Genomic DNA, 15,000 nt, shown 5'->3' on the forward strand with positions numbered 1-15,000 from the left:
CTCTCTCCTTATACCAGCCATTCTGTTTTATTTTATTAAAATCTGAAATCTCTCTCTTTCTTAAACGCTCTCTCTCTCTCTCTCTCTCTCTCTCTGTAGTTTTCTGTAGACTTCATTATTGTTAATTTAGAGCTGGGACTTCATATACTCAGATGTCCGCTTTTAATTAGTTAAACGTTTTATAACAGATTTCCTGCCTGGGCTGGCTTAAATAAATAAATAAATAAATAAAATACATAAATAAAAATAAAAAAAAATAAAACAGATTTGAATATGAAAATTCCCACTCGTTATCTAAGTTTAAAATCAAAAGTGACTTGCAGCTTTGAGCACGTTTCAAAAAAGTTTTTTATACTTTCGAATACTGTTAAGGAGATGGTAAAATCTTAGAAGGTATTTCTCATATGTATATATATATATATAGATAGATATACAGATAGATATATATATATATATCCTATTATATCTATATATATATAAAATTTGTATTTTATAATATACATAATATTTTGTGATATGGACAAAGCATATATATATATAGATATATCCTATATATATATAATATATATATACTATATGCTTTGCCATATCACAAAATATTATGTATAGCAAAATACAATTTATTTATTTATATATACCTATATTATATATATATATATATATATGCACACACTATATATTTATACACGCATAAGGCAAACACACACGCACGCATACATATATAAGTATAAATATGTATATGTATATAATATATATATATCTATATATATATATATATATTATAAATATATATTTGTAGGAAGCCCACAAAAATTCGGCGAAAAAATTGAAAGTTTTGAAAAGTTTTTTTTTTTTTTTTTTTTTTTTTATTTGTGCTTCCTACAACATATTTAGAACACGGCTACAGTGTTTAACTTTTGCTATATATATAATATATATATATATATATATATATAATATATACGAGTACAATGTCCTTTAATATCTAATTCGCTCTACCTCGGAATTAATATATTTCATATATGCTTAACCGAAGGGGAATTTTTTCTCGATAATAGATTTGCCTGGACCAGGGCACGAACCTATGGATCCTTTCAAACCCAGGAACGTCAGTGAAGCTTTTCCTACTACACCACCGCGGTGGTGTAGTAGGAAAAGCTTCACTGACGTTCTGGGTTTGAAGGATCCATAGGTCGCGCCCATGGTCCAGGCAAATCTATTATCGAGAAAAATTCCCTTCGGTTAAGCATATATGAAAAAATATATTAATTCCGAGGTAGAGCGAATTAGATATTAAAGACATTGTAGCTCGATATATGTATATGAATTCACGGAAATGTGATATGACTTATATATATATATATCATATATATATAGTATGATAGCTATATATATATTATATATATATATGCAACACATTATATATTTATTACACGCATAAGCAAACACACACGCGCACACATACAATATATGTATAAATATGTATACGTATACATATATATATATATATATATATATATATATATATATATATATATATATATATATATATTAATGGGTGGGTAACTGAGACAATATAATCTCATTAAACATGCCTCAAAAAAAACGACGGCAAATCAATTGTTCACTTAATTAAATTCGCAAAAAAGAGATAATTCAATTAAGCAAACATCAAATAAACGAACTGTAACGAAACCATAACAGCGACCACGAGCAACCCTAATGTATCCTAGATGACCCCCGACAAAGGACGCTAATGACCCAGCTAACGACCATCCCAGATACGCGTGTCCTGAGAGAGAGAGAGAGAGAGAGAGAGTCCTTGAGTAAGAGAGATTTCAGATTAACTTATAAAATGGGAAGTATTATATATATATATATATATATATATATTATATATGTATATAATATATATATATATATATATATATATATATATATATATATATATATATATATATATATATCCGAGATACGTGGTTCAGAGAGAGAGAGAGAAATAAGAGCAGGCAAGTGATGCGAGACAAAAAAAATTGTATGAGTGTAAGAGATAGAGAGAAATTGTATGAAGTGTGTCTGTATATGAGAGAGAGAGAGCGAGAGAGAGAGAAGAGAGAGAGGAGAGAGAGAGAGAGAGATATTTTACCTATGGATTTCCCAGTCGATTACGTTCCACCACTCCCAATTTGTTGTGGGGGGGGGGATCTGCCTCATTCAGGTTCAACCCTATGTAATTTCAGTAAATACTTCGAAACGAGAGAGAGAGAGAGAGAGAGAGAGAAATAAGAGCAGGCAATGATGTGAGACAAAAAAAAATTGTATGAGTGTAAGAGATAGAGAGAAATTGTATGAAGTGTGTCTGTATATGAGAGAGAGAGAGAGAGAGAGAGAGTGTGTGTGTACGGTGGTTCTTGGGAAACACGGGACGCGATTCGCGCTGCTTGCACACTGGTATAATTTCGACTCGAGAGAGAAACCTGACACCTTGCACGAGATAATTGCGAGCATTAAGTTAACGTTTCGACTCTCCTGAGGTCTTCGACTCCAATCTGCCTTGTAAAAAAAAGTTTAAAAGGAAATCGACATTTTACTTGAGTATTTTACTTAAAATCTGACTCGGTCACCACACATTTTCATGACTTTATTTACATATATCTTAACTTTTTCCTTTACATATTTCAATTATACTATTTGTGGATGAATCTGTAAGCTTTACATAAGTTAAACAGTACTACAGTTTTTACTTACACGAATAACAATTCGGTTAATTTAATTTCAACTTAACAAACGATTGCCGACACTTTTTTTTATAAAATAAAAAAAAAATAAGATTTGACTTATATTTTATATACACTGAACTGCTTCGCACAGGAATGAACTGAGAGAGAGAGAGAGAGAGAGAGAGAGAGAGAGAGAATGTTTTAATAAGAGAGATTTCAATTAAAATGATAAAATGGAAAGTCTAAGGAGAGAGAGAGAGAGAGAGAGAGAGAGAGAGAGAGAGAGAGAGAGAGAGAGAGAGAGAATGTTTTAATACAAGAGATTTCAAATAAGCTAAAAAAATTAAATGGTCAAAGTAAGAGTAGTTGGTATTGAGAGAGAGAGAGAGAGTATCACGCGAGAATACGGTAAGCTGGCTAAGGGTACATTCGTAATGAACACGACTCGTGAGCACAGGAAACTCTTTACGTACAATGCAATATGAGTCGCTATGGTACAAGTGTTCAAACCTACTGTATACTTTAGCACTTTTGAAATACAGTCTTCATTTCTCTCTAATTTTCTAAGTCTTTCTCATATTGCTCTATGAGGTTTTCCAGACTTTTTATTTATTCTCGCTTGAATAGATTTATTGTCAATTGGGTTATCTCCAGTTTACTTGTTTACTTTTTTTTACGGTACCTTGCTTGGCAGAGCAATGGGCTTCGAGGCTTGTTCTTTAAGGTGTTTGTACAATAACAACAACAACAACAACAACAATAATAATAATAATAATAATAATAATAATAATAAATAATAATAATAATAATAATAATAATAATAAGAAGAAGAAGAAGAAGAAGAAGAAAAAGAAGAAGAAGAAGAAGTTTGTTTTCATAATAATAATAATAATAATAATAATAATAATAATAATAATAATAATAATAATAATAATAAGAAGAAGAAGAAGAAGAAGAAGAAGAAGAAACTACAGGAGTTTGTTTTACATTAATAATAATAATAATAGATTATGACGACAGGTATATAAAACCTTCATTTGTATAACTTCATTTTTTCACAAGGCAAACAAGACTTGCCCAGAATACTACTACAGCAGACGGGTTGAACGTGACTGTATGAATAGAGACGTTGTATTTAATTAACTGAAAAAAATAGATATGAGAGAGGAAATGCCATGTATTTGTGTGGACAGTTATTTTTACATTCTCTCTCTCTCTCTCTCTCTCTCTCTCTCTCTCTCCTCTCTCTCTCTCTCTCTATATATATATATATATATATATATATATATAAAATATATATATATATATATAATATATATAATATATAATAAATTATAATAAGCGATTCGCCCTTATTTGTGCTCCGACAATGCCTGAATCAAGCCGAAAGTGCTTGGTACTCACTTTCCGCCTACCATCTTCCTCTGTGGTATTCGCTTATATACTATAATGTTGTCACGCGCATTAAATGTGAATTTTAAGCACACAAACACACACACCCACACACACACACACCACACACACACATATATATATATATATATATATATATATATATATAATATATTATATATATATATGTGTGTATATATTACATATATATTATATACAAATTATATAAATAATATATATATATAATATATACGTATATATATATAATGTATATATATATATATAATATATATATATATATATAAATATATATCACAAATATCATACATAGCCTAAAGATTAGTAAGCAGACAAAAAGATCAATAAATAATTCAACACCCCATAGAACCATATACAGATACAGCCAGATAAACTAAAAACTAGAGACCAGTCAAATGTAATAAATTCAACAAGACACCAAATTCCTCAAAATCGCCATAACTTTATACCCCAGGACTCCATTACTCACCTCTCTGTCCTCGATCCTCAAAGTCTCGAGTGCCACCACTGGAGAGACGGGCCAGGCACTACTATTTAGTGCCACCTAGGGGGAACCTGGCATCCTCGTTGGGCGCGGCACCTGCAATCATAACAAAGCGTCAAGTGCCGCAAACAAACAATGCAACCTAAATAAACAAACGATCAGGGTACGGGGATAAACAAATAAGGGGTACTTTTTCACCTCCCCCCACCCCCGCGGGTCGTTGATTCGGCAAACAATTGGGTGAGGGTCTATGGAGATCGGGTTATTTCCTGATTTAATTTGGTTATGTAATAATATAATAAATAAATAAACATAAAATATATATATATATATATATATATATATATATATATGTGTGTGTATATATATAAATATAACACACACACACACACCACACATATATATATATATATATATTATATATATATATATATATATATATATATATATATATATATTCGTTCACTATCTATAATTACGCTAATTTCTTATAAATATACTTCTTCAAGTCTATTCGCTGTCAGCTGTGTCTCGAGTTTCCTGATACACGTTTCACTTAAGAGTAAGTTCGTATAATCTAGAAAATACGGAATGTCTTCCCGGTTTCATGGTTTACGTTCCAGAGTAGGACAATTTTTTTTTTTTTTTTTTTTTTTTTTTTTTTTTATAAAAATGAAATACTGACTTATGAAGAAATATCAGAGATATCGTGGTTGAGAGAGAGAGAGAGAGAGAGAGAGAGAGAGAGAGAGAGAGAGAGAGAGAGAGAGAGAGAGAGAGAGCTAATATAACTCTGAAATGCCTGATCTATACGTTGAATCTCATGACGAAACTCAAAATCTGTACGAAGCGTTATAAAGTAACAAATCTTACGTTAAAAAAAGAAAAAGAAAAAGTCTTCATAGACATATTGGTGCTATTTTTCTCTCTGGAAGCTGACAAGCCTACTATTATGATTCATATGATTGCGAGCACATTAACTTTATCAATATTTCAGATATAACATGAATCATCAGCCGTGATCCCATCCAAACAGCCCTAGTTATAATGTGCTATGGAGATAAGCTAATACGGTCATCATCCACTCTAAGCGCAAGGATAAAATAAAGCTCTTTAAGATTATCTAAATATTTTTCGCTTACTCGGGTAGTAAACCTATAACCTACTTTGTTGTTTTTAAAATACAACTAAACAAATAAATAAATATATAAATAAACAAAAATAAACAAGATTTTTTTATTAGTTTTAAAAATCTATGAAAAAAAACTAACATATCTGATTTTACGAATTTGATGCAGGATATACATCCTTCTTTTGAAAACACAACTAAACTAATATACAAATAAATAAATAAATAAATAGATATAAAAAAATTTTATTTACCTAAAAATAAATAATGAAAAAACATATCTAAAATTTACTAATCTGATGCAGGATAAACATCCTTCTTTTGAAAGCACAACTGAACACATTAATAAATATATAAATAAAGACGTAAATAAACAGATATGTAACATTTCTTTTTAAAAACTCCACATATTTAAAAATGACACTTTAGCAACTTGGAGCAAATTCCAAAGAGTTATGTTCAGTCACGCAACCCCAAAGGGTGGGGTTACTGAAGCCTTCCCCTTAAATATTCAGGAACCTTCTTGAGAATAATGGATTCATTCCCTTCATCTAAAGACTGGCGGCGCAAAAACGATGGTCATGCATAGAGAAGGAGAAATTTATTAATACAAAAAATAATTTATTGGTACACAGAACACTAAATTTTTTTTACATAATTACCATTGCACAAGAATCTATACATTCATAAAATCTCTCTCTCTCTCTCTCTCTCTCTATTCATATTTATGAAATTTAATTACCAAATTTTCTTATATAATATATATATATATATATATATATATATATATATATATATATATATATATTATATATATTATATACATTTTAGATAAATACATACAGATATATGTATAATATATATAATTATATATTTATATATTTTATATAAACATATATATAAAATATACACATACATCTATATAAATACATATAATTATATCTATATAAAATATAAATATATATATATATATATATATATATATATATATATATATATATATATTATATATATATATATATATATTCAAACCAAACTAAAAACTTCACTACTACTCAGAATGCAAAACGCCAAAGCTCTCGAAACGGCAGCCTACGAACACGACACGGTGTAACGTGTGCGTGTTAAGAGTTTGAGATTCGCGTGTGATGCTGTGTGTTTTATAACTAAGAGATGGAGATATCACTCCCCTTTGACTCCTACCTACTACTATACTCCCTACTCCTCTCCTATGTGACTCCTCCCTGGGAGTTGCTGCTGTGGTAGTTTACGTAATGGACTGCATGAGTTTCTCTCTCTCTCTCTCTCTCTCTCTCTCTCTCTCTCTCTCTCTGTTCTAGATATATATATATATATTTATATATATATATATATATATATATATATATAAAAATAAATATATATAACACACGTATATATGATATGTATATGTATATGTATATGTATATATATATATATATATATATATATATATATATATATATATAAAATTATTATATCCATAAACATAAATATATTATTTATAAGATCTTACCAAAACGTCAAAAATTTCGTAAAATAATATTAAACGAACCTGTACAGAAGACGCTTTACAAAGAAACATTAAAAAAAATAAAATGAAATGAAAAACGACACACGTACGAACACGGTATCCTACATCTTATAAAATAGTCTATAACAACCACGTACAAACATAACACGTAAACTTGCATAACATCCCGCGACATCTAACCCTTTATAGGATTATACAAACATGGTAAACATACAAAAACACACAGACACAGACACACACACGTCATCGTTACTCGACGGAGGGGAAGTAATCCCATAGCCTGCATATTCCACTGACGATTCACAGACTCCCCTGAACAGACAGGTACACCAGCTGATGGAGAGAGAGAGAGACCTTCGGTGGTAGCAGACGACTCGAAATAAAAGGAGACATAAATATGACACTCGCGTTAACGTCATCCGCTGCCCCTGGTCTCTGGGCTGTTTCAATTTTGCAATGGACATGCTGGAAGTCTTCTTGTCATATCGGATACATGCAGCCATTCAGTTTTATCTATACTTGTTCTTCGGTCTCTATCTGCTCCTAATGACCAGATTCATCTCAAATGAGGAATATACATAAATAAATAAATAAATAAATAAATATATATATATATATATATATATATATATATATATATATGTAAGTATATGTATACATACAGATATATAATTTGATCACGAAATACATAATACGTGATGCTATGTATAAATAAAGGTAATGCCACGGAGGAAAATGAAAAATCTCGGCAGTTCTCATCTCGTTTTTTCATTTTCATCCGTGGCATACCTTTATGCATACAGATGTATATATATATATATATATATATAGTATATATATATATATCTATATCTAATACATTTTTTCAAACAACGAATTTCAACACTCAAATCTATCCAGCACCCATTGTCCCTATTACATTCATCCAAACAGAATTCCGATCGATATTTCCGTTCTCTCCACACGATCAGGACACATCCAATATAGAAAAATTTCAGGAAGATGTAATCCTTCAGTTTAACATCGATATTCATACCATCACTTCTGGGTCTTCGAGATACTTATCAAAATTCTTAAATTCATCCTCACGGCCCGTGAGTAATATTCTCGACGAAGCCCCTCTCTCTCTCTCTCTCTCTCTCTCTCTCTCTCTCTCTCTCTCTCTCTCTCTCTCAGCATACTTTTATTAACTCTTTCCCACTTACCATATTGTATCAGATTGCCACACTTCATTATGTAAACCTTCCTTTGGTCTCACCTACACCATATGCGCTCTCTCTCTCTCTCTCTCTCTCTCTCTCTCTCTCTCTCTCTCTCTCTCGTGCTTTTACTCAGTCCTTTCAACATATTTTCTCATATCGCCATACTTCTAAAGAAAAGTCATCCTTCGTCCACACTAACTGATATAGTCCTCTCTCTCTCTCTGTCTCTCTCTCTCTCTCTCGTGTAGGGTTTAATTTTTTTTTTTATCATATTTTCCTATATCGCCATAAACTAAGTGGCACCTTTTCTCCACGGTCACCTATATCATAGTCTCTCTCTCTCTCTCTCTCTCTCTCTCTCTCTCTCTCTCTCTCTCTCGTGTGCTTTTAATAAAATTTTAAAACAAATTTACCTATATCGCCATAAACTAAATGGCATCTTTTCTCCACCACGCTCACCTATATCATAGAACCCTTCTCTCTCTCTCTCCTCTCTCTCTCTCTCTCTCTCTCTCTCTCAAGCCACTTGTGTGAGCCACCAATTCAACCCTTATCAGCCAAGACCAACAACGAGGCTTTTTAACTGCAACGTCTCTATCTTAACTATGGAGGCCTTACAGCTTTTAAAGGTCCTCTTCTAAGTGGCGCCGGGGGTGGGGGTGGGGGGAGGGGAGGTAAGGCGTCCTCGTTTAACGTAACAATAGAGCGTCAGGGGGAAGGAATGCGGCGGCGGTAAGATGCCCTAATAATCTATAAATTTCTATATACTGCTTCCTCGTTAAAGGAAAACGGTCTCATCTCATTTTTATCGGCGTATGGTAATGAAGGGAGCGCTTCTGAGGATGTAATATTAATTATAAATTTCACTGTTGTTTCTCGTATGACAGGTGAAAGAGAAATGAGCACTCGGTATAAACATAATTTCGAACCCCGAAGCTGAGCCTGGTTTGAGATGTTCGAAACTTTAACACGTCCTCATATGTTTGTTTGTATGATGTTTTTGCGCTGCGTGGAACCAGTGGTTATTCAGCAACGGGACCAACGGCTTTACGTGACTTCCGAACCACGTAGAGAGTGAACTTCTGTAACCAGAAATACAAGTCTCTCACACCTGAATGGAATGCCCGAGAATCGAACTCGCGGCCACCGAGGTGGTAGGCCAATACCAAACCGATCACGCCACTGTGGCGCTGTTCGGGAATATGTGGTCGGCCTGATCGATCTCGGGTGTATATTTCGCAATGTGTGTGTGTGTGTGTGTTTTTTTTTTTTTTTGCTTTTTTTTTTTTAATACCTAACATGGTCTCACGGCTTGTTCAGGTTGTATTTATAAACATAACTGCACACAATTTCAGGCGAATGTCGTAACATGTTTTTCCCACCTTCCAAAACATGAAAAGAAAAAAACATTTCTTAGTATCTTGAGCTCATAAGATTTGTGTTCAAAACAATTACTATGAAAGGAACATGTCACATTTCCAAAACAGCTTTAGATTTCGATTTTTGCTTCTGCTGAGAGTAAATTGGTTGTATACACCGTTGCACCTGTTGATGACTGAATGATTTTACAGCATGTTTCAAGGTAAGTCCCTTGATATTTCGATTGCTAAAAGCGAATGCAGTGAGGAATTTACATGATATCGCTACAAAAAGAGAAAAAAATTACTTTTCGCTGCAAAAATCAAAACGCTATCTGCAACTACTTTTATTTGCCTTATTATGAATAAAAAAAAAAAAAAAAAAAAAAAAAAAAAAAACTGCCAAGCATCCAGCGATTATCTGGATCTTAGACCACTCTTTCATCCCATCACTAACCGTTCACTCACACTGAACTGCCTCGATTTCCAGGTCTTGAGAAACTTAATCATGGAAGGGGGCTATTTCCAGGCACGAACGGCTATTTAAGGAAAGAATGAAATATGGCTTCCAGGGTCAACTGCTAGAAGGGCAACACAGGCTGACGCCATCAAGGGGCGCTGCATGAAGAAGCTGTTACAAGTTGCTGTGAAACTGTTTCTAAAGGGTTGCTGGATGTCACCAGCAAGGGTTTCTAAAAATCTCAACACGAGTTGCTGAAGACATTATGAAGTGTTGCAAAGGGGTTCATTAAGGTTTGTTGCAGACATTACTAACAATAGCTGATTATGTTCAAAGTTTCTATATACAGAGATCATGCACCTATCACGAACACCAAGTAACGTAGATGTAGAATTAGAAGGTCAGACATTGAAACAATGTAGAAATTTCAAATACTTAGGAGTAGAGTTTAGTGACCAAAACGATTCAAAACTGGAAATAACTACCCGAATACAGAAATTCAGTAACAATCTGTATCTGCTCTACCCACTATTGAAAGACAGATATATACCTCGCAAAGTGAAAACCATAATATACCTCTCTATTTTAAGACCAATATTGACTTATGGCCATGAATCATGGACATTAACATCAAGAACTAGAAGCCAACTTCAAGCAGCTGAAATGAAAGCCCTAAGACTCATAAAAGGTGTAACAAGACTGGATAGGCTACGAAATGAAGACATTAGAAGAGAACTGGGAGTGGAGGGGATACTAGATTTTGTGGAGAGAGGACAGCTTAGATGGTTTGGACACACCAAAAGAATGGAGGGAGCGATATCCTATAACGTTTTTGGAATGGACACCGGAAGGAAGGAGACCGGTAGGAAGACCAAAAATGAGATGGCTACAAAAACATAGAGAGAGGAGTAGATCTAGTTTGCGGGAAGTTGATGAGATGAGGCTCTATGATGATCGCCAAGAATGGAGACAGTTCCTGAAGCAGGACGACTGACAGGCCTGGAGGCCTACCTGGCGTCTGATGAGAAAGGTGAGAAAGGTTTCTATATATCGTAAAGGTTGTAAAAGTTAAGAGTTCTCTAAATTACTTGAGGTTATTAATGGTTTCTTTAGACCTACTTACGAGCTTCTGAAGCTGTTATGAATGGTAGCTAACAATGTTACCATGTTCCATGACATTGTTAAGGGTTGCCAGAGACGATATCAAGGGTTGCCGAAATGTTTCCAAACGATCCTAAGTGACCTTGAGGAGGAGTGGCTGGCCGTCAACCACCATCTCCCCCCTCAAAAAAAAAAAAAAAAAAAAAAAAAAAAAAACAGAATGATGGCAATCTGTTTTCCCTTTAAAATAATTCATTAAACGTAGCCACAAAGAATGTCAATTGCTCAGCTTCTGCTCGTCTTGAGGATTCATACGAGGACTTCCGTATGACTGACTTTCTGCCACCATTTTCTAATAAAAAAAAATCTCAACTTACAATAACTTTCAACAAACTTTAGGAGTCTGGTATGAGAGGCAACGGGTAACACAGCTTAGGAAATAGTCAATGAATTATTTACGTCGATGAAGGCAATATGTTGCAACCTCCAATATGATAAATCAAAAATAAATGTTACAATACATACTTTGCAATAAAACATCACGTCTAATGAGTCATACTTTAGTTGCTCTATTTATCATAATGCATAAAAAAGAATGTCGAAGGGACAGGTCCTCCCAAACAATACAGCATCCTTTAAGGAACCTGCAGGATCTTTGAGGATCTGCTGTACTGAATCCCGGAGTCTGTTTTAAGGAAAAGTGTCCAGAGATCTACTGGGCGTCTTGCCATCTTCGAGTCTGGGCTTAAAAGGGGATTAGGCTACCCAGTCCACAGGTCTCTGTTCTAAAAAATTCATTAATAAAACAATAATTTCTCCATCAAAATGGTCTGAAATGTGGGCCTGGCTCAACTGCTTGAAAAAGGCCCTGGCTCAATTGCTTGAAAAAAGGCCGTTGCTCAATTGCTTAAAAAAGGCCCTATATTACTTGCTTGAAAAAGACCAGCTCACTTGCTTGAAAAAGGCCGTAGATCACTTGCTTGCAAAAGGCTAGCACCTACTTGAAAAAGCCCCTAGCTCACTTGCTTGAAAAAGACCACCTCACTTGCTTGAAAAATGGCCCTAGATCACTTGCTTGCAAAAGGCCAGCACCTACTTGAAAAAGGCCCTGGGTCACTTGCTTGAAAAAGGCCCTAGGTCACTTGCTTGAAAAAGGTTCAAACTCACTCCCTCGTAAAAGGCCCTGGGTCACTTTATTTGATGAAAACCTTAGCTTACTTAATTGGGAAAAAGGGCCCTGACGCACAACCTATAAAAAAAAATAATCAAACCAACATCTCTTCCACAAACCTTGCTCCTCTTAATCCTGAACCTGACAAATCTCCGAGGGTTTAAAGAAGAAGCGGCAGCAGCACCCACCACCAACAGAACCAGACAGCCCAACCAACCAACCACCAATCACAAACTAAGACAAGAGCAGAGGTAAAACAACTCCAGCAGCGCTAATGAGACCTTCTAGAAGAACTGCCGCAGCAGTCGACGTCATCCTTGTGAAACAGAGCAAAACAGAATAAGGATCACGTCACCCGTTCGAATTAAGGTTGTCATCCTCATTACCATCATTATCAAAGCAAAGAGGAGGAGGAGGAGGAGGAGGAGGAGGAGGAGGAGGAGGAGGAGGAGGAAGGTGTTTCAGCTCTAATTATGAGGTGTCATTATGTATACCTCATTTTGCCCTCTTCCTTATGAGGCGAAATTGTTTTGTATTTAGTGTTTATACAAAAGGCTTTGTTTGACGAGCGAGGTTCGTTGAAATCATGTCAGGATATTTCCGGTTGTTTATTTCTGGCTGTCTGTGACTTTCTCTTATATAAATAAAATAAGCCTTTTAAAATATAATACTTGACTCTTACAAACCGATATCTCCGGTGTTTTTCCAACATTCTATACCCTCTCTCTCTCCACAAGGTCAAGGTCACGAGCCCCAAGAAAGCCAAACACCAGAACAATCACTTGAAACTTTAGTCAATGGCTTGGAATAAGACAAAACCGGTCAGGACCTACACCCCACCTCTTATTTTATTCACCTGTGGATATGTGTGATAAATGAAAACTCAAAGCCGTTTGCCCTAGCTTGAATTAATGTATATAAATTATATGATATTATAATATAATATATATATTTAATAATATATATAATATAATATATATATACTATATTATATTATTATATTATATATATATTATACATATATATATATATTATATATATATAAAGGAGTTGGAGAAGTTGGACATCGAGATAGGAAGATCCTGAATATAATGGAAAAGGAAATGGAACAGTTTGTGGTGTTAGACAGCAAAAATTGAAGACAGGGATACGTGAATTTGAATAAATAGATGGATGCAAGGTTCCACCGAGCTATTACCGCTCATGGTTGTGTAGGCAAATGAACGACCTCAGCAAGATCGAATAGCTCAACTTATCAATCAACTTCCTTATCATATAATCTTTCATTCTTTCTTCATGAAAATGTCGTTTCACTTACTTCCTCATACTTATCTTCATTTCTCAGCATACTTATGAACTTATAAACTCTCCCTGACCTCCATATCACATCCGATAACCTTATCTTTCCGCAATATACATATAAGTATCTCTATGACTTATGCTTTGCAACTCCTGAAGAGATTCTGGTGATCAGTAAATCTATCTGATCTTCGTTAACTCTTCTCGCAAAAATCACTCTTTATTGTTACGTCTTTTCCAAGAATAAATAGAAAAGATAAGACAATAAGAAATTTCGACTTCTCTTACATAAGACACTTTTTTTTCTCTTCCAAAAAGTAAATAACAAGATAAAACAATAAAAAAACTTCGACTATTCTCAGAAAAATCATTATTCTTTTTCCTTTTTTTTTGTCTTTTTCCAAGAATAAAGATAAAACAGATAAAAACAGGTAAAATAAAAAAAACTGACTTCTTTCTCACAAAAAGATTTTTTTTTGTCTTTTGTTCCTTGAAATATGTTTAAAATGATAATAAAAATAAGAAACTTCGACTATTGTCACAAAAATCACACTTTTATCGTCTTTTACAAGAATAAATAAAAAATATAAAACAATGAAAAATTTCGACTTCCAAAAGAAACTTTTTTTTGTCTTTCCCAAAAAATAATTAAAAAGATAAACCAATAAGAAATTTCGACTCTTCCCACAAAAATCACATTTTTTCGTCTTTTCCAAAATGTAAATAAAAAGATAAAAATATAAAAAAATAAAAAACTTCTACTCATCTCACAAAAATCAGTTTTTTTTTCGTCATTTCCAAGAATAATCAAAAAAGATAAATAATAAGAAACTTCGACTATTCTCATAAAAATCACTCTTTACCTCGTCTTTTCCTATATAAAAACAAAAACAACAACAACAGTAAGAAACTTCGACTCCGCTCGCAAAACACTTTTTCATCTTTTCCAAAAATAAATTAAAATCCAAAACAAGGACTCTTCTCATAAAAATTCCTTTTTTTCGTCTTTTGCAAAAAAAAAAAAAAAAAAAAAAAAAAAAAAAAAATAATAATAATTAATAATTAATAATAATAATAAATAATAATTAATAAA

General features: G+C 33.3%; 1 long non-coding RNA gene across 1 annotated transcript in view; it reads right to left on the reverse strand.

Annotated features, from left to right (window-relative positions):
* Positions 1-12,866, reverse strand: part of LOC135199473 (uncharacterized) — a 44,313-nt gene extending 31,447 nt beyond the window's left edge. Inside the window, exons 1-2 of the long non-coding RNA XR_010311075.1 lie at positions 12,728-12,866; positions 4,621-4,731 (exon numbers count right to left, since the gene is read on the reverse strand). This is a non-coding gene — a long non-coding RNA (uncharacterized LOC135199473). The remainder of the gene's footprint in view (positions 1-4,620; positions 4,732-12,727) is intronic.
* Between the last annotated feature and the right edge of the window lie 2,134 nt (positions 12,867-15,000).

The sequence above is a fragment of the Macrobrachium nipponense genome, chromosome 23 (genome assembly GCF_015104395.2).
Source record: "Macrobrachium nipponense isolate FS-2020 chromosome 23, ASM1510439v2, whole genome shotgun sequence".
NCBI lineage: Eukaryota > Metazoa > Arthropoda > Malacostraca > Decapoda > Palaemonidae > Macrobrachium > Macrobrachium nipponense.